At 42.8% G+C, this 16,043-nt stretch overlaps 1 long non-coding RNA gene across 3 annotated transcripts in view; it reads left to right on the top strand.

Moving 5' to 3' along the window:
- Positions 1–3,697: 3,697 nt before the first annotated feature.
- The window catches only part of LOC122117372, a 29,447-nt gene continuing 17,101 nt past the window's right edge, over positions 3,698–16,043 (top strand). For all 3 annotated transcript variants that reach the window (XR_006149130.1, XR_006149128.1, XR_006149129.1), the window contains exons 1-4: positions 3,698–3,882; positions 5,256–5,344; positions 8,316–8,524; positions 10,797–11,062. This is a non-coding gene — a long non-coding RNA (uncharacterized LOC122117372). The remainder of the gene's footprint in view (positions 3,883–5,255; positions 5,345–8,315; positions 8,525–10,796; positions 11,063–16,043) is intronic.

Raw genomic sequence — 16,043 nt, 5'->3', positions numbered from 1 at the left:
GAGGGAAGGGAAAAACAAAGGAGGAGGCAACAATGCTTGATAAGAAATGTACTCATTACCTTGCTCATGTAATTGTAACCCCTCTGTACAGTATTTTCACAATAAAAAACTTCTTTAAAAATAAATCTGACTTACATGATTTTTTCTACAGTCATATTTCATTAAATACTATATATAATTTTATAGTTTCAAGTTTCATTTTTAATGTAAAGACCAATAAATCTTTGTTGTTGTTGAAGTAACTTTACGTTAAATAGCTTGGTAGAATAAAATAAGTCATAAAAGTTTAAAAAAAAAAAAAAAAAGGAAATCTAGTAACAACAGATGCTGGAGGGGATATGGCCAAAAGGGGAACCTTACTGCATTGTTGATGGGAGTGTAAACTTGTTCAACCACTCTGGAAAGTAGTATGGAGGTTCCTCAAAAGACTCTACATGGAGCTCACCTATGACCCAGCAATCCTACTTTTGGGCATTTACTGTGAGATTCTTATCTCCAATTAACCACCAGAAAACCAGAAGTGGCATTGTGGCTCAAAGTGGTAGAGCACTCGCCTTGAGCTGAAGAGCTGAGGGTCAGCGCCCAGGCCCAGAGTTCAAGCCCCACAACCAAAATAAAAAAAAACAAAAAACAAAACAATACTTCCATCTGGTAGAGCTTGATTTCTGGCCACAGTGAAATGTTAGAAATCCCTGTCAGATCCACTTTCACTAAGTGGTTAGTTTGTCCTTCTGAAACAAAAAGAGTCCATGGAAAGAATTGAAGAAATGGGTGGATATTGACTTGAGCATGTGCCATGTAAATTATCATGGTTTGGAACAGGTGCCAGTGGCTCACACTTGTAATTCTAGCTACTTGGAGGCTGAGATCTGAGGACATTGGTTTTAAGCCAGCCTAGGCAGGAGACTCTTACTTCCAGTCAACAACCAGAAAACCAGGAGTGGTGCTGTGGCTCCAAGTGGTAGCATGCTAGCCTTGAGCAAAAAGCTCAGAGACAGCTCCCAGACCTTGAATTCAAGCCCCCTGACCCAAAAAAAAGTACCATGGTTTTGGGCCAGCTCTTCCATGCCTCTAATTCAAGAGACTCCAGTCCCCACCCAGGGTACCAACATTCATTTATGAGATAGATGCTCCTTCAGAGTCCTTAGCTTCATCCTCTTACCAAGTCCCTGCTTCCTACTCTGCACATTTTCCTCAGTTTACCTAGGTGTACCTGGATCTGAGGATTTTGGAAACAGAAGAACGTTATTCATCTTGAAGGAAAGTCTTATGCTCCTCTCTGACTACCTGAATTTTCTGACAACTTAGTTTCAAAGTGATACATTGAGGATTCTCCATAGATACACAGTGACAGGATATTGCAGATGTCTTACAAATTGGCAATATGTAAGAAAGCTAGGTTTGGTATGTCAGCTTCCTGATAATATCCTGTATCTGTTCAGTACTGATTTGGGAGATACTGTTTATTAAATGCAGGCATTTTATTTATTAAATAAGGAGAAAGTGTCTTTGCCGTAGGAAGTTAGAAATTCAAAGTTGGCCAGGTCCTGGTAGCTTATGTCTGTAATCCTAGCTACTCAGGATGCTGAGATATGAGGATCTTGGTACGAAGCCAGCTGGGGTAGGAAAGTCTGTGAGACTCATCTCTAATTAACCACAGAAAGCTGGAAGTAGAGCTGTGGCTCATGTGGTAGAGCATGATCCTTGAACATAAAATCTCAAGAAGACTGCCTGGGATTTTAGTTCAAGGCCCAGGATAGGAAGGAAGGAAGGAAGGAAGGAAGGAAGGAAGGAAGGAAGGAAGGAAGGAAGAAAGAAAGAAAGAAAGGAAGGAAGGAAGGAAAGAAAGAAAGAAAGAAAGAAAGAAAGAAAGAAAGAATAGAAAGAAAGTGAGAGAAAGGAAGGAGAGAAGAGAGAGAAGGAAAGAAAGAGAGAAGGAGAGAAAAAGAAATGCAAAGTTTCTACATCCTAGGTCTAAGTCTGGATTGTGGTGATCCTCTTTGAATACCTATATGCCAACCTAGAAGCTTTACATGCATCATTTCACTCTCTACACATCACTCCTGTGAGTCTTATTCAGATTTATACACCAAAGAAATGTATCCAGAGTGTTCAGGTGATTTTTCTAACATCGGCCTTCTATGAAGCATGATTGATATTAAGATCCAATTTTCCTCTTTGTCATATCATAAAGTAGGTGCTTATTACAGAAAATCAAAAGAGGTGCACTTTAACAATCTCAGAAGAGAGGTCTGTTTCACTGTTCTCTTTGTGGAAAATGCTTAATCACACATGAATTTACAAAAGCAGGATGGTGAGGCTGGGCACCAGTGGCTCATGTCTAAAATCTGAGCTACTCAGTAGGCTGAGATTTGAGGATTGTGGTTTGAAGCCAGCCCAAGGCAGGAAAGCCAGTGAGACTCGTATCTCCAATTCACCACAAAAAAAAAAAAGCCAGAAGTGGAGCTATGGATTAAGTGGTAGAGTGTCAGCCATGAGTGAAAAAACTAAGGGACAAGCCCTAATACTGGCACAAAAAAGGGGAGTGGGGGAAACAAACACACTCCCTGATGATATGGTGGGGCCAGCTGTTGTCCTGAGAGCAATAGAATATTCCTCTTTCTGTAGTTCAGGGTTTGAACATTTCCTTGTCTTCTCTAGCTCTAGTTTTGCATGTGGTCCTTGGTGGTGGTACCCTGGTCAGACATTTTCCATAGGAGTTTCTGCCATAGCGTTTCCTTCATGCTGATGATGCCAAGGGCCACGTCAGCCCATTCTTTCATCTAAAAATCAGTCACTTCTAAGTTTCCAAGTAACTGTAGGGTTTAGGAATGTCAATTTGTTTCCCTGTTCTTTCTAGAAAACTGTTTTAAACCAGAGAGAGGAAAATGCTATTCAGGTGCACATAACTTTGGTAAATGATTGCAAATGATGAAGGCTCTATTAGCCACCAGACTTTACTGCCACTAAAGTGACTGGAACACAGTGGTACTCCAGGGAGGAGGTCCAGGATGAAGAAGAAAGACAAGAAGGGGGCCTTTCTCCACATTCCTGTAGCATTCTGAATTTTCTCCTCCATGAGGAAAGTAAATCGCAACTTTTTTCTTTTTTGTCTGCTTGCATGCCCTATGGACTGTGATTCCTTGACCTAGTGGTCAGCAAATATTTATTTGAAAATATAAACCAATGAATAAGAGTTGTGATCTCCTATGTGTGTGTGTGTGTGTGTGTGTGTGTGTGTGTGTGTGTGCAAATCTTACTTTAATCTCCCTCTCTAAAATAGAATAGATTTTAGGGGGCCATTTTATTTGATATTTATGTTTCATATTTTGTTCTAAAACTGTTTTCACTCCTGTATGCACATTGCTATCACTTGGTTTTTATTTTTTTAATAAAAATAGTGGAGTCACTACTCTATCCATTCTCCCCTTAGATTCTAATTTAATTGGCTTTGCATGGTGATCTTGGAAGTCAGCATTTTCAAAGGCTTCTCAGCTGTTTTTCCTGAGCCGCCATTCCAGGTTTACTCAGGGCAGTTTGTATCTTCTGGCCTGGAGGTGGTCATGTCAGCAGAACCTGAGCCTTGTGGGAAGGAGCTACTGGCCTGCAAACATTTACCCAAAGGTAGAAGGCATGGCTGAGGCCCCACCAGGGCTCAGCCGAGGCTCCTGTGCAGTCATTGCTTGTCTGTAGGACATCAGCAGGCACTGAACTGCTTTCCTGAGGAAGCCTTGCTCTGTGTCCATCTTTCCTATGTTTTCTCTCTTTTCTCCATGGCACAGCATACGAGCACTGGCTCATCTGACAAAACCCAGAAGGAGTTTAACATATAGACACTGTTTTCTGGTCAAAATGAAGACGCTGGGGTCAAAACCAGAGGTGGTAAGTCTTTCTTGCTGGGACTACAGTTCTGAGCTGTGTTCAAAGTAGGAGTCCTGAAAAGTCCTATGTGTGTGATGATCAACGGAATGACAACCATGATTATTTTGCCTCAACAATTGAAATAAAAACTCAGAAAATTCAGAGACAGAATTTGTGCGCAAGACCACTTAGATCAGCTCCACACACTCCACCCCTTCGTCTTCTGTAAACTCTCTATGTCCTCAGTGTATCTCTGTCTAGCTATTTCTGTTAAAGATTTGCAAAACAGATTTGGCTGCATGCCTTTGTCCTGTGTCCTTTCAAGGAAGAAGGATGTGTACAGATGTGCTTGTCCTGGAGTTTCTGGGAACAGGCACACGATGTACTTTTCCAGGGTAATTTGCTGAGAAATGAACCTTTACAGACACTAAGCAAGCTCACGGCATGAGTTTGGCTGATCGTCTTATATACACAGGTTTTGATTAATTGGTGTCAAGAACTGTGGAGGCCTGAGATTTTACCCTTTTGGAAGTTAACAAATTAGCCTGCCATAGTTACATGGAGACTGGCACAAGACTGGAGGTTCTTGGTGAGAGATAGGGACTTTATTACTGACATTGTTAGCTGTGGCAGATCACTGGCAATTTCTAGTGCCAGGGGGACACCATGAGGGCCGGCTAGCACTTGTGAAGGCATGGAGAGGTGCATTCCAGAAGACCTCAGAGCTGAAGGAACTTTGATCTTTTATACTGGACAAAGCATTCCTCTTCTGTCCTCTGGAGGGAAGAACCATCTCTACTTTCCAAGGCTGTTCACTAAATAAAAGCCCTTGAAAAAAAACAACAACTTTGGAACAAAGGATAGTCAATGCTTTTGCTTTTAAAAGCAATTGTCTCCCTAGAGTAGGTCAGGAAATAGCATGGAATGCATAGAGAAAGTTGAATGCCAAGGGAGAGAGTGAGCTTTATAAACCTCCTAGGTCCCATCCCCTAGTGCCACAAATGAGTATACAGATCCTCTATGGCTCAGTGAACATGTACTACTTAACAAACTTAGCAGCTCCCAACTACCAGTACATGTTCAACATGTGGTCCTGTGATTTATCTGGATGGCTTTTTGTTCCAGTGGCTCAGTGAATGTCAGCTGGTTCATACCTGTATCAGATGCTGGTTCTGGTGGTTGTTAGATTATCAGCTAGGACAGCAAGGCAACTGGCCAAGTGGATGTTGTCACCCAGGAGATTGGCCCAAGTGTCTACTCTGGGTCCTCAAAAGCATCAAGTCAATAATTGTTGTGTATCACATTTGACAAAACCCTATTGGCCAACCTGAGCTGCTACCTCTTGAGGGAGGGGAACATTTAAGCACTTAAGGCTTTTGTTTTCCCCCTTCCAGGTCTCAGCTCCTCAGAAAGTTCCTTGTAATCTCTCTCAAGTGTCAACCAGTCTTGACCTGATTGGGCTTCTAAGATCATGTGAGATCAGGTATGTTCAGAGTGGTGCAGCAGTAGAATTTCCTGTTTTCTTTAGCCTCTCTTCATTGCTCCTACCCTATAACCTAGTTTCATCTGCTTTATAACCCTTACTAGATTCTGAAATCATTTATTTGTTCACATTTATTAGTGTCTAGTTTTTTTCTCTCAGTTAACTACAAAGCTTTTGAGGACAGTAGTTTATTTCCAGCACTCAGAATAAAAAACATAGTATAGGACTGGGAAGGTGGCTCAGTGGTAGAGCGCTTGCCTTGCATGCATGAGGCCCTGGGTTCCATTCTTCAGCACCATATAAGCAAAAAGAAAAAAAGCTGGAAGTGGTGCTGTGGCTCAAGTGGTAGAGCTCTAGCCTTGAGCTGAAGAGCTGAGGGACAGCGCCCAGGCTCAGAGTTCAGGTCCCACGACCAGACCCCCCCCAAAAAACAACATAGTATAATCATATGAATAAAACCCTATTAGATGAATGATGGCCAGGCCATAGGGTTTGTCATCTTTGTGAGAATTTGTGGACAACTACAAATAAATAAACTAAAGTCCTTCCTTGACAGTGCATGGCAGAGGATGGAAGTACATGAGAAGATTGTGCACCAAAAGCCAAGGAAACTGGGTTATCAGCTCTCCTTTTTTTTTTTTTTTTTTAAGATATAGAGATAGGGACCAACTATTCCTTCAGGAGAAAAATGATTTACCTTACCAGGACTCAACTATTTTTTTCTAGATTTAGGGCATGCTATTGTTTTTAGATTTGAAGACTTAGGAAACATAGCTGGCTCTTTACCAATTTTATTAGCTTTGCTTCAGAATCTGGAGGAAGGTGATAGTGAGACTATTTTTCTTTTTCTTTATTCTGATCTGAATTGTTTTAAGCACCCTTATGGAGTTTAAGGAAATCTGGATATTAATCATTGTTTAACCTTGTCTCCATGAACCTCAATCCTGGTACCAAACAGGTATCAGATCTGCTTCTCAATCAGCAAAGCAGATCAAATATGGGATCTATATCCATACATCTATGTATCTATGTCCATATCCATATCTATGTCTATTTATCCATCTACCTTCTATCCATATAGTTATTATAAGGAGTTGACACATGTAAGTGGTGCTGGCTTAGCACTTCTAAAATCCATAAGGATTATCCTCAAGATTAGATCACAGGCAGGCTGAAATAGGAAGTGGCCAACACTTCTATATACAGGAAACATTTATTTATGTATTTATTTATTTATTATTTATCTATCTATCAGTTGTAGAGCTTGAACTAGGGGGCTGGGCACTATCTCTGAGCTCTTTTGCTCAACGTTAGTGCTCTATCACTTTGAGCCAAAGCATCACTTCTGGTTTTCTAGTGGTTAATTAGAGATGAGTGTCTTGGGGCTGGGAAGGTTGCTCAGTGGTAGAGTGCTTGCCTTGAATGCATGAAGCCCTGGGTTCAATTCCTCAGTACCACATAAACAGTAAAAGCAGGAAGTGGTGCTGTGGCTCAAGTGGTAGAGTGCTAGCCTTGAGCTGAAGAGCTGAGGGACAGCACCCAAGCTCAAGAGTTCAAGGCCCACGACTGACAAAAAAAGAAAGAAAAAGAAAAAAAAAACAGGTAAGTCTCATAGCCTTTCCTGCCCAGGCTGGCTTTGAACCATAAATCCTCAGATCTCAGCCTCTTTAGTAGCTAGGATTATAGGTGTGAGCCTCCAGCACCTAGCTAGGAAACATTTATTTTAAACTTCAATGTTTCTCTGGGAGTCTTTCAGTCAACTGATTAAATTTGCCTGAATTATTTACAATAAATTTCCTTACTTGAGGTCAACTAATTAGAGATTTTTATTTTATTATTATTTTTTTGGGTCCGGTTGTGGGGCCTGAACTCTGGGCCTGGGCGCTGTCCCTCAGCTATTCAGCTCAAGGCTAGTGCTCTACCACTTGAGCCACAGCGCCTCTTCTGGCTTTTTTCTTTTTGCTTATGTGGTGCTGAGGAATCGAACCCAGAGCGTCATGCATGCAAGGCAAGCACTCTACCACTGAGCCACCTTCCCAGCCCATTAGAGATTTTTATAGGCAAAGCTAAGTTAGTATTTGATTGATCAAATTAGTACTAAAACCCAAACAAGCTGACACATAAAAATACCACCAATACTGGGCCTAGACAGAGGAATAGGGTAGAAGAATGGGGCAATGTACTCCAAAAATCTGAATGTGTTCCTTGTTGTCTCCTTAGGGGCTACATAGTAAAGGCAAGCTAATTCAGTGAACCAGTATTTTACAATACGATAATAACCAGAAAATGAAATAATCACCCCTAATGGTGGCTCATGTAGACTAAGGGATATTTCTGATTCTGAGAAACACTGAGCTCAAAGGGCAGTTGCAAGGACTGGGCAGGGCATAGCAGAAGCCTTGTGGAGTTGTAGATAGTTGAGCTGCTTCTGAAGTCTTGAACGTGCCACCCCTCTTTTCTTTTCTCTCGGCTTCTTCACTTATAATCTCCTTGTTACTCCCAGCAACAGTTTCATTTTTGATGTAGCCATCCAAAAAGTCCACATCTACATGCACACGTGTCTGCCACTGAGCCAGTCTCCACACCTGAGCATTCACATAGGAAGCATTCCTGTAGAGACGTTCAGACAAAGGCAAAATTCAAAATACGGGAAAACTGACATGACTTCATGTCATTCTTCTTGAATATCATCAAAACTGGGCACTCATTCAATTTTGAATCAGTCAAAAATTTCTCACTAGGATACATTTCTCAGGCAAGAAATAACCTTATATGTCCCAGGGAGACTTCTCTGTCCCCTCTCCTGACCTCTTCAGATACTTTAACTGTTTCCAACATCTAGCATCACATTAAAAACAGAAAAGCCTCTCATTCAATATTAGAAGCTTGAGATTAAAAAACATAATTGGGAGAATTACAAATATGAGGCACATCAAGAGGCACATAACAGATTCCTTCATGTCTTTTTCAGGGTTTATTTTTTCAGATTTTTGATGAACTATGACCTTTGTGGAAGATTTACTGGGACCTGCCAGGGCTTGGAGAGATGAGGAGTTGAGAGAAGATACACAGTTGAAGAGAGACATCAACATCAGCAGTTTGGTTAAAGGCCAGCCCAAGTGACTTACCACACAGAAATTTCAAGTTCTGCTGATGTATGCTAGTTGAATCCATGTGATGGTAATGAGTTGTACTAGACTTGTGTTTTGAAAGGGAAATAGGTCATGAACATGGTTCTTCCTTTTCAGGAGATGGTTCCAGGAGGTAGATATAAACTAATTCTGGTGTGGGACTATTTGGCAAAGCAAGTCTAGGATTTCTGCAGGGGGCAGGAAAGGATTGAAGTCTTCTATTTCTTTTGGGCAAAATAATTCGGAGTCATCTGTGTTTGGCCATTGACCCTAAGGAGACAGAATGCATTTAGAACCTTAAAAATGTAGAGGGTTTCTCTGGATGTGTCCTGAGACAGCTCATTGGAAATTGTGCTGTGGTCCCAAGGCCCCTACAGCTCTGTGAGGTCGTGTGAGTAGGTAAATGCTCCCTGGAATACCACAGGGAAATACTTTTCCATGAATACATTCAGTACAGGAAGTGCCAGAGAGCAGGGCTATGCTCTTCTCTGGAGTCCATTCCATTGTACTTTTCCCAAGTTGGATTCTTCATGTTAAATTGGTAAACATACACAAAATGTGAAGCCACTTAAAACAAAATTCAGAAGAAATCTAAATGCTGAAGCAATTAGAAAGGACTTTGGTGACTGAAAACAAAGTCCAGGAGAGCTCTTCTGAGTGAGCAAAACTGGTAAAGGGCTAGTCTCATACTTCTTTAAAGTAGATGCTGACTCAAGAATTTTGTAAGACAGTCCTTTCACTTTCTGGAAGATACTCATGCTGAAGAGTTTGACAAAGAGTTAAATCATATTTCAATGGACTTACCCTATTTTTTTTTTAATCAGGAGCCTAACTTGTGCAATGTCAAAGCCAGTACTACCCTCCCAGCCCTGTTTCCCCATGCCTGAACTGACCAAAGAGCCAACTATATGTATGTATATGTATGCATGCATGCATGTGTGTATGTACATACTTACATGTACACACACACATTGCAGCTGTCTGCCTGGATTGTCAGCTACAGTATTCCCAGCATCTGCCACTCGAGGCAGATGAGCACACTGGCCCTGATCCTTGGCTACAGAGCTGTGCTGGCTCAGATGACTGAGAACAATGGCAGCACCCATGGGCAAGATGTCCCAGTGAGGCGTGGGGGAGAGATCTAGACTCCAGTAGGTCTACACATGGGTCATCTCATCTCTGTGCTTGGGAACACCCCAGTCCTGTGTTCTCTTCGTCAGCATGCTAGAGATTGATCAGGTGGTGTTGACACAGCATGTCAAGCTCTTTGATTACAGAGGAAGCCTAGAAAGACATACGAGCCAATGTATCTCAGCCTCCTTTGATAGCAGCTTACTATGCCTCACAGGTACTGAAATCCAATTGAAGAAATCCAATGACCTAAGAGCCTTATTTCTTCAGATAGGTAATGCAGACAATAGCTGTATTATTGCCTGGGATTTATCTACTGCTTTTTCTTTAAAGAGCCCTCTGTGCTTTCAAAGTAAATCTTCAAGTACCCCAAAAGAGGATTGCTATCAATAGAATGTTTTCCTGAAAGAGGAGGCACAGCAAAGAAGTAGTCTCTGAAATCACAGGGGTCAGCCACAGATGTGGAAGGAGTGATGCTGGCTTTTAAGGTGGCTCCATCTTGAATGGACTGGCAAATATATGTATGGGCCTGGGTGCTGCCAGGCCTTTGCTGATTGGGTCATGGAGTTCTTTCCCACTGAGCCAGTCTCCCCAGCAATGTTCTCCACGCAGACGCTGCAGTCAGAGCTGACAAGAGTATGGAATCCTCTTTGCCATTTAGGAGCAGCAGTTGGGCTTAAATGCAGAGCAGGCCTCATGTTCATCATGCTTGCATCAGAAGTCTAAAGAGGCTGGTGACCAAAAATCCCATTCATATCTGAAGACACTCTCAGGTTAGCTGTCATTGGACTTTATACAGAAAGCCTACGTCACAAATAGGAGGATTTGGAGCAGATCTGCAAAGAAGTCATGGCCGCTCAGGAGCAGTACTGTTACTATTGTAAGAGTGAGGTCAGAGAGGACTGAAGTGAAAATTGTCACTCATCTTGTCTAAGTTTGTACTACCATTGTCTGTATATAGAGTCTTAGGGGGCTGCCTTCATCCAGGGACTGAAGCTGTACCAAGATTATTTATTTATTTTGATGGTCAGCCCTTAGACCTTAGAGGTCAAGACAGGGTGAAAAATCCACATTAGTAACTTCTATCCCTCAGGAGAAGAAGGAGTGGATTTTTGATTTTGAGACAAGCAACCAAGATTTGCTAAATTTGCTATAATTAGCTGACAAGTTTTTTTTTTTTTTTTTTAAAGAGAGGCAGGTTCTCCTTCAACAGATTATATATTCCTGAATTTGGAAGATGACAGAAGAAAATCAAGATCACTTGAAGAGGACTAATGATACCAGCAGCACCTCTGAGTTGACACTAAGTGGGTGGCAGAGGAGGAAACACCCTTGCAACTTCAATATTTTCAAGTCGGTAAAATGGAGACGAGGAGACGTATTTTTAGCATGGAGCCTGTTGACAGCCACTGATTTAAAAATAAGTGCAGACTCCAAAGCCCACCGGATGCCTGGGGTAAGAGCTTCTTGGGTTATCTATAGCCTTTGGCTTTGCTTAGGGATGTCCTATGGAAAACAGGCAGGAAATTATGCTTCTTATTTTGGCTTTGATGCACAAGTCTCCACAACAGCCTTTGATTATCCTTCCATCTCGGGCCTTCTGTATGTCACTCTGTCCCCTGGTCTCTGGAGAAGTGACCCTCGAGGAACCAACCCTCCCTGCACTCACCGGTCTCTTCTGGTCCCACTTCTTTCCATTCTCTCCACCTCCCCAGACTGCTGTTGACACTCAATGGATGCTCACATTCCACACTGGTCGGTTCTCCAGTTACCGGCCACCCATGCTCTGTCATTACCCTCTAGCAGCTTGGTGGCAGGTTGACTCAGGGCTGCTGCAGATGCTGGTGGAAGTGTCCACACTGTAGAGGTTTGGGGGAGAATACAGTTTGGGGTACTTCTTCACTAAGCCCTGGGCCTCCCTGCTTTAGTCCAGATTGCTTTGGTCCCCAGGCTCAGGGACTTATAATAAGAGGGTGTAGGCTGTTTAATAGAAAAGGCAAAGACAATAGTGTATTAGACAATGATGTTCTGGAATTCCGTATAAATGACTGGATTAGGACTACTCTAAGCAGGTGTGTACACAGCACTTTCTGTAGACAGACTCCATGTCCACTGTTCAATGCTCCTTTATTGTATCTCCAGCTCTTCCACTCCCAGAAAGGATATCCCCTATTTTATTTTCAGTGAGATCTCTAAGCAATACTGGAGTAGAAATGGATGAGAATTCTATGAATATAATTCCTTGGAAATTCCTTTCTTTTATGTTCTCCTGAAAAAAATCTATAAAATAATTTTTTAAAGGAAATGATTAGTTGGGTGCTGGTGGCTCACACTTGCAGTCCTAGCTACTCAGGAGGCTAGGATCTGAGCATTATGGTTTGAAGCCAGCCCATGCAGGAAAGTCTGTGAGACTCATCTCCAATTAAGCACCAACTCCCCCACAACTGCCCCCAAACAAAATAACACCAGAAGTGGGGTTGGCTCATGTGATGGAGTAACAACTTAGAGCAAAAAAGCTCAGGACAATGCCCAGGCTCTGAGTTTAAGCCCCACGGTTCGTGTGTGCGCACATACATGTGCGTGCATGCGCATGTGCGCACGCGTGTGCACACACACACACACACACACACAAATTATGGGATGCTTGAATAAACTTTGAAAGTAGCTGAAGCATGTAAAGGGATTTCGGTGCCGTTTGACACAATGTTTGACAGAAGTTAACTCATTTTGAATAGGTCATGAGGCACCTCACTTTCTTTAAAACCTCGCTCACTCAGCATGTAGCTGTGTGACTTTAAGAAAGTTACTTAATCACAAGTTGTTCATTGGGCATTAACCCACCCGAAACAACAACCTTTAATTCCCTTCACCTGTGGTAGACTGAAAATTGGTTCCCCCCCCCCCCAAACATTTAAATTCCTAGAACCTGTGAGACTATTTCCTTACCTGGATATTATCATACTTAGGGAAATATGATTACATTGTAGATTTAGAGATGGGGAGATTACTGGGTAATGAAGGTGGACCCTAAAGTCAGTTGTACATATCTTTCTCTGTGGGTGGTGATGGGAGATTTCTTTCACTACCCTGGAAGTACAGGACAGCAAGGAGAGGCCATCGACCACAGAGGCAAGGGCTGGAGTGAAGCAGCCCCAGGACAACACACACTGCCAGCCACTGGAAAGCTGGCAGGAGGGAGCACCCACCTTGATCTCCACCCAGTGAAACTGGTATTGGACTCCAGGACTGAGAGAGAATTTCTCCTGAGAGAAATTTCTGTGGTTTTCAGTGAACCCATTTGAGGCCATCCATTATAATAGCTGTGGGAAATGAGCATACAGCCCTTCAGGTGGCTGCCATGTTGTGATGATCAGTCCTAGGACACCTGCTCAGTGAGGTGGACTTACCCACCTTCAGAAGTCACCTGACGTTGGGCTTGTGTAAGCTCTGTGGGTTCTCCACTGCAGCCGAAGCCTGTGTCCCTGGGGTTGGCACCAACTGCCTGTACGATTTTGATGAGGAAAAGCCCAGGATTGGGTAGGAAAGCTGTAACACATTAAAAGAATCTTTCAGTAGACCTGGTTCTGCCCCTTGGTCATAGAAGCTTAGAGCAGGCCGTTGACTTGAAAGGCCTTTCTTAGGTTATAAAGTATCTCTTCTCTGTGATGAATGCATACAGCCCAGAGGAATGGTGACACCCTAGGCTTTCTATCTGAAGTCCTCTTCTTCTGGCTGAGGCCTTCTGAAGCCAGGTGGAGTGCCCAGGGCTGCTCTCCACCCTTCCACGCCTTGTGTCTTTACCTCTCTTTCACTTTGCTGCCTCAATTTCACCTTTAGGCCAGCAGCAGAGAACAGGAGTTCCTATGACTAGGCTTAAGTCTCTTCTGATCTTCCTGTTTAATTACTTTACGTTGATTAAACCCTTCTGAGTTTCAAATTGTCAAATAGTGTCCCACCTACCTGAAGTCATAGGAACAGTGCCCAGCATGAAGCAAGCCCTCATTTAATGTTAGTTATCATGGTGCCCGTGTTCCTGCCTCTGTGACCGCATTGCGTGGACACCAGTGAGACTATGATCGCTCTTGAGATGTGGAAAGGAAGTAAGAAAACTATGGGAACAATGGCTTGAGGGCTCAGTGGAGGTCTTTAGCCTAGCTGCTAGCCTTCTTGTTAGGAGACAAAGGTACATTTTTTTCTCCTGTGTGTTCTCCTTGTCATATGTGAGATCTCTTTTTTTGCAGAGAGAGACAGAGAGAGAGACAGACAGACAGAGACAGACAGAAAGATATACATAGAAAGAGAGAGAGAGAGAGAGAGACAAACAGACAGACAGACAGACAGAGAACAACTAAGTGAGAATTCATTTCCCCTAAAACCTGGTATGACTCACTTTTTTCCCTACGGGATTTGAACTGAGAGACCAGAGGATCTATTTGGCCTTAAAGGAGATGCCATTTCAAATAGTAATGGTTCAAAGTGCCTTTGGAGTAATTGATTTTTCTTTAGGGGGGAAAAGAAAAAACTGTAGTTCAATTCAGCCACTTTTCCTACAAGGAAAGAGAGAAAGAAGGAAGAAGGAAGAAAGAAGAAAAAATAAGGACATAATTTCATAGTTCTAGAAGGAAATAGGAGCAGAGATCTCGATCTTCTGAAATGTACTTTGAGGGACCAGTCCTGGTCACTCTATCTCCTCATACTCCAATGTGGAATTGATTTTTAGGGCTTCATACATTGACCCCTACCCTGCTGGCTCAGATGGTAAGACTAGAGCAAGAGTCCTTAGCTATCTTTGCTGCCATTGGAAGCAGTTAACGAATTCACACCTTGTCAGGTCCCAGAAGGTCTGCTGTGGAACTTGCCACTTTAAAGCGATCACAGGTGATGTTAGAACCTCAGACAAGTTGCCAGCAGAACCACTGCATCTTGTTTGAATGCTTGATTCACGAGAACAGGACAGTTGCCTCTGCAGTGTTAGTTGTTCTGCCTGACAGTCTGCGTGAGGTCTGGCTGATTCCCCAGAATGCGCTCACATGTTTCCTGGTGACAACGCGACCATGATGCTGTAGAGGGGACCTGCATGCTTTCTGGAGGAGGACGAGGAGAGCCTGTGCCCGCCCTTTTCCTCCCTAGTTTATTCCCTCTTGAATTCATCCTCCACATTTCTTCCAGACAGACTTCTAGTTAGCATAGCTTGATTTAAAACACCTTGTCTTAAAGCCCCCACAGGCTCCCTCCCTGTTGTCTAAGGATGCATTCCAAACTTCAGAACGCCTCCAACTATGCTCCTCGCTTCCAGCTGCTCCAAACATCTCCCACGCTCCCATCTCTGGAGAGAGCTGTCTCTTCTGCCTGACATCTTCCGCCTTCTCCCCTGTGTCTTGCCTGGCTCATGCTGGTGCAGTCCAACACTCAGAACAGATGCCACCTCTGCCAGGGAGCCTTCGTCGGCTCTTCTAGGATCCATGACACACACTCTCTCTCTCTCTCTCTGTCTCTCTCTGTCTCTGTCTGTCTCTCTCTCAATCTCTCTAATCCTCTTGAGGCACATCATTCTTTCACATCATTTAAGATGGCTTCCCCTTGGGGCTGGGAGGTTGGCTCAGGTGGTTGCCTTGCATGCATGAGGCCCTGGGTTCGATTCCTCAGCATCACATAGCAGAAAAAAGCTGAAAGTGGTGCTGTGGCTCAAGTGGTAGGACACTTGAACTGAAGAGCTCAGGGACAGGGCTGAGTTCAACCCCCTCAACTGACAAAAAAAGAAAGAAAAGAAAAGAAAGAAAAGAAAAGAAAGAAAGAAAGGAAAAAAAGATGGCCTCCTCCTATTCCCACCCCATGACTCCCAGCCCAGATCTAGAACTGTACACTCACCACTTACTAGGTTAGTGATTACTGTTTTGAAACAATTACTAGAAGCTGGCATCATTCTGATTTACTTTATGAAGGCTTTGTTTAATTGGCCTGACCTTCCCTTGTCTGTCTCACAGAAATGTTCCAAAGAGATATACAATACACTGTGGGCTATTGATGAATATCTTCTGATTTTTCTATGTGGTGGATAATCAGCTATCAGGAAATTGGGGCAGTCTTATTTTCAAGCCTTGGGAAGGACTAAAAAATTATATATATATATATATATGTATATATATACACGTGTATATATATATACATATACATACACACATATTTCTTGGGGGTTAGCCTTGTCCTTTTTTTTTGCTTTCACAATTGGGGAATGAATCCAGCTTTCTAGGTAAGCACCATTTGAGCCCTACATCATCCTTCCCCTTTATTTTTGAGAAATGAGCTAACTAACTTTACCAGGGATGGCCTTAAAATGGAGATCTTAAAATTGAGATCTAAGAATCTATGCTAAGTAGAAGAAATGCCACGTCGACAGAGTAGGTATGTAAAAGACTGCTCTCTAGAACCAAGGTGAA

The sequence above is a fragment of the Dipodomys spectabilis genome, unplaced genomic scaffold (assembly GCF_019054845.1).
Source record: "Dipodomys spectabilis isolate Male_0828 unplaced genomic scaffold, ASM1905484v1 ptg000140l, whole genome shotgun sequence".
NCBI lineage: Eukaryota > Metazoa > Chordata > Mammalia > Rodentia > Heteromyidae > Dipodomys > Dipodomys spectabilis.
The sequence above is the reverse complement of the archived record's forward strand: the minus strand, read 5'-3'. Positions and strand labels throughout refer to the sequence as shown.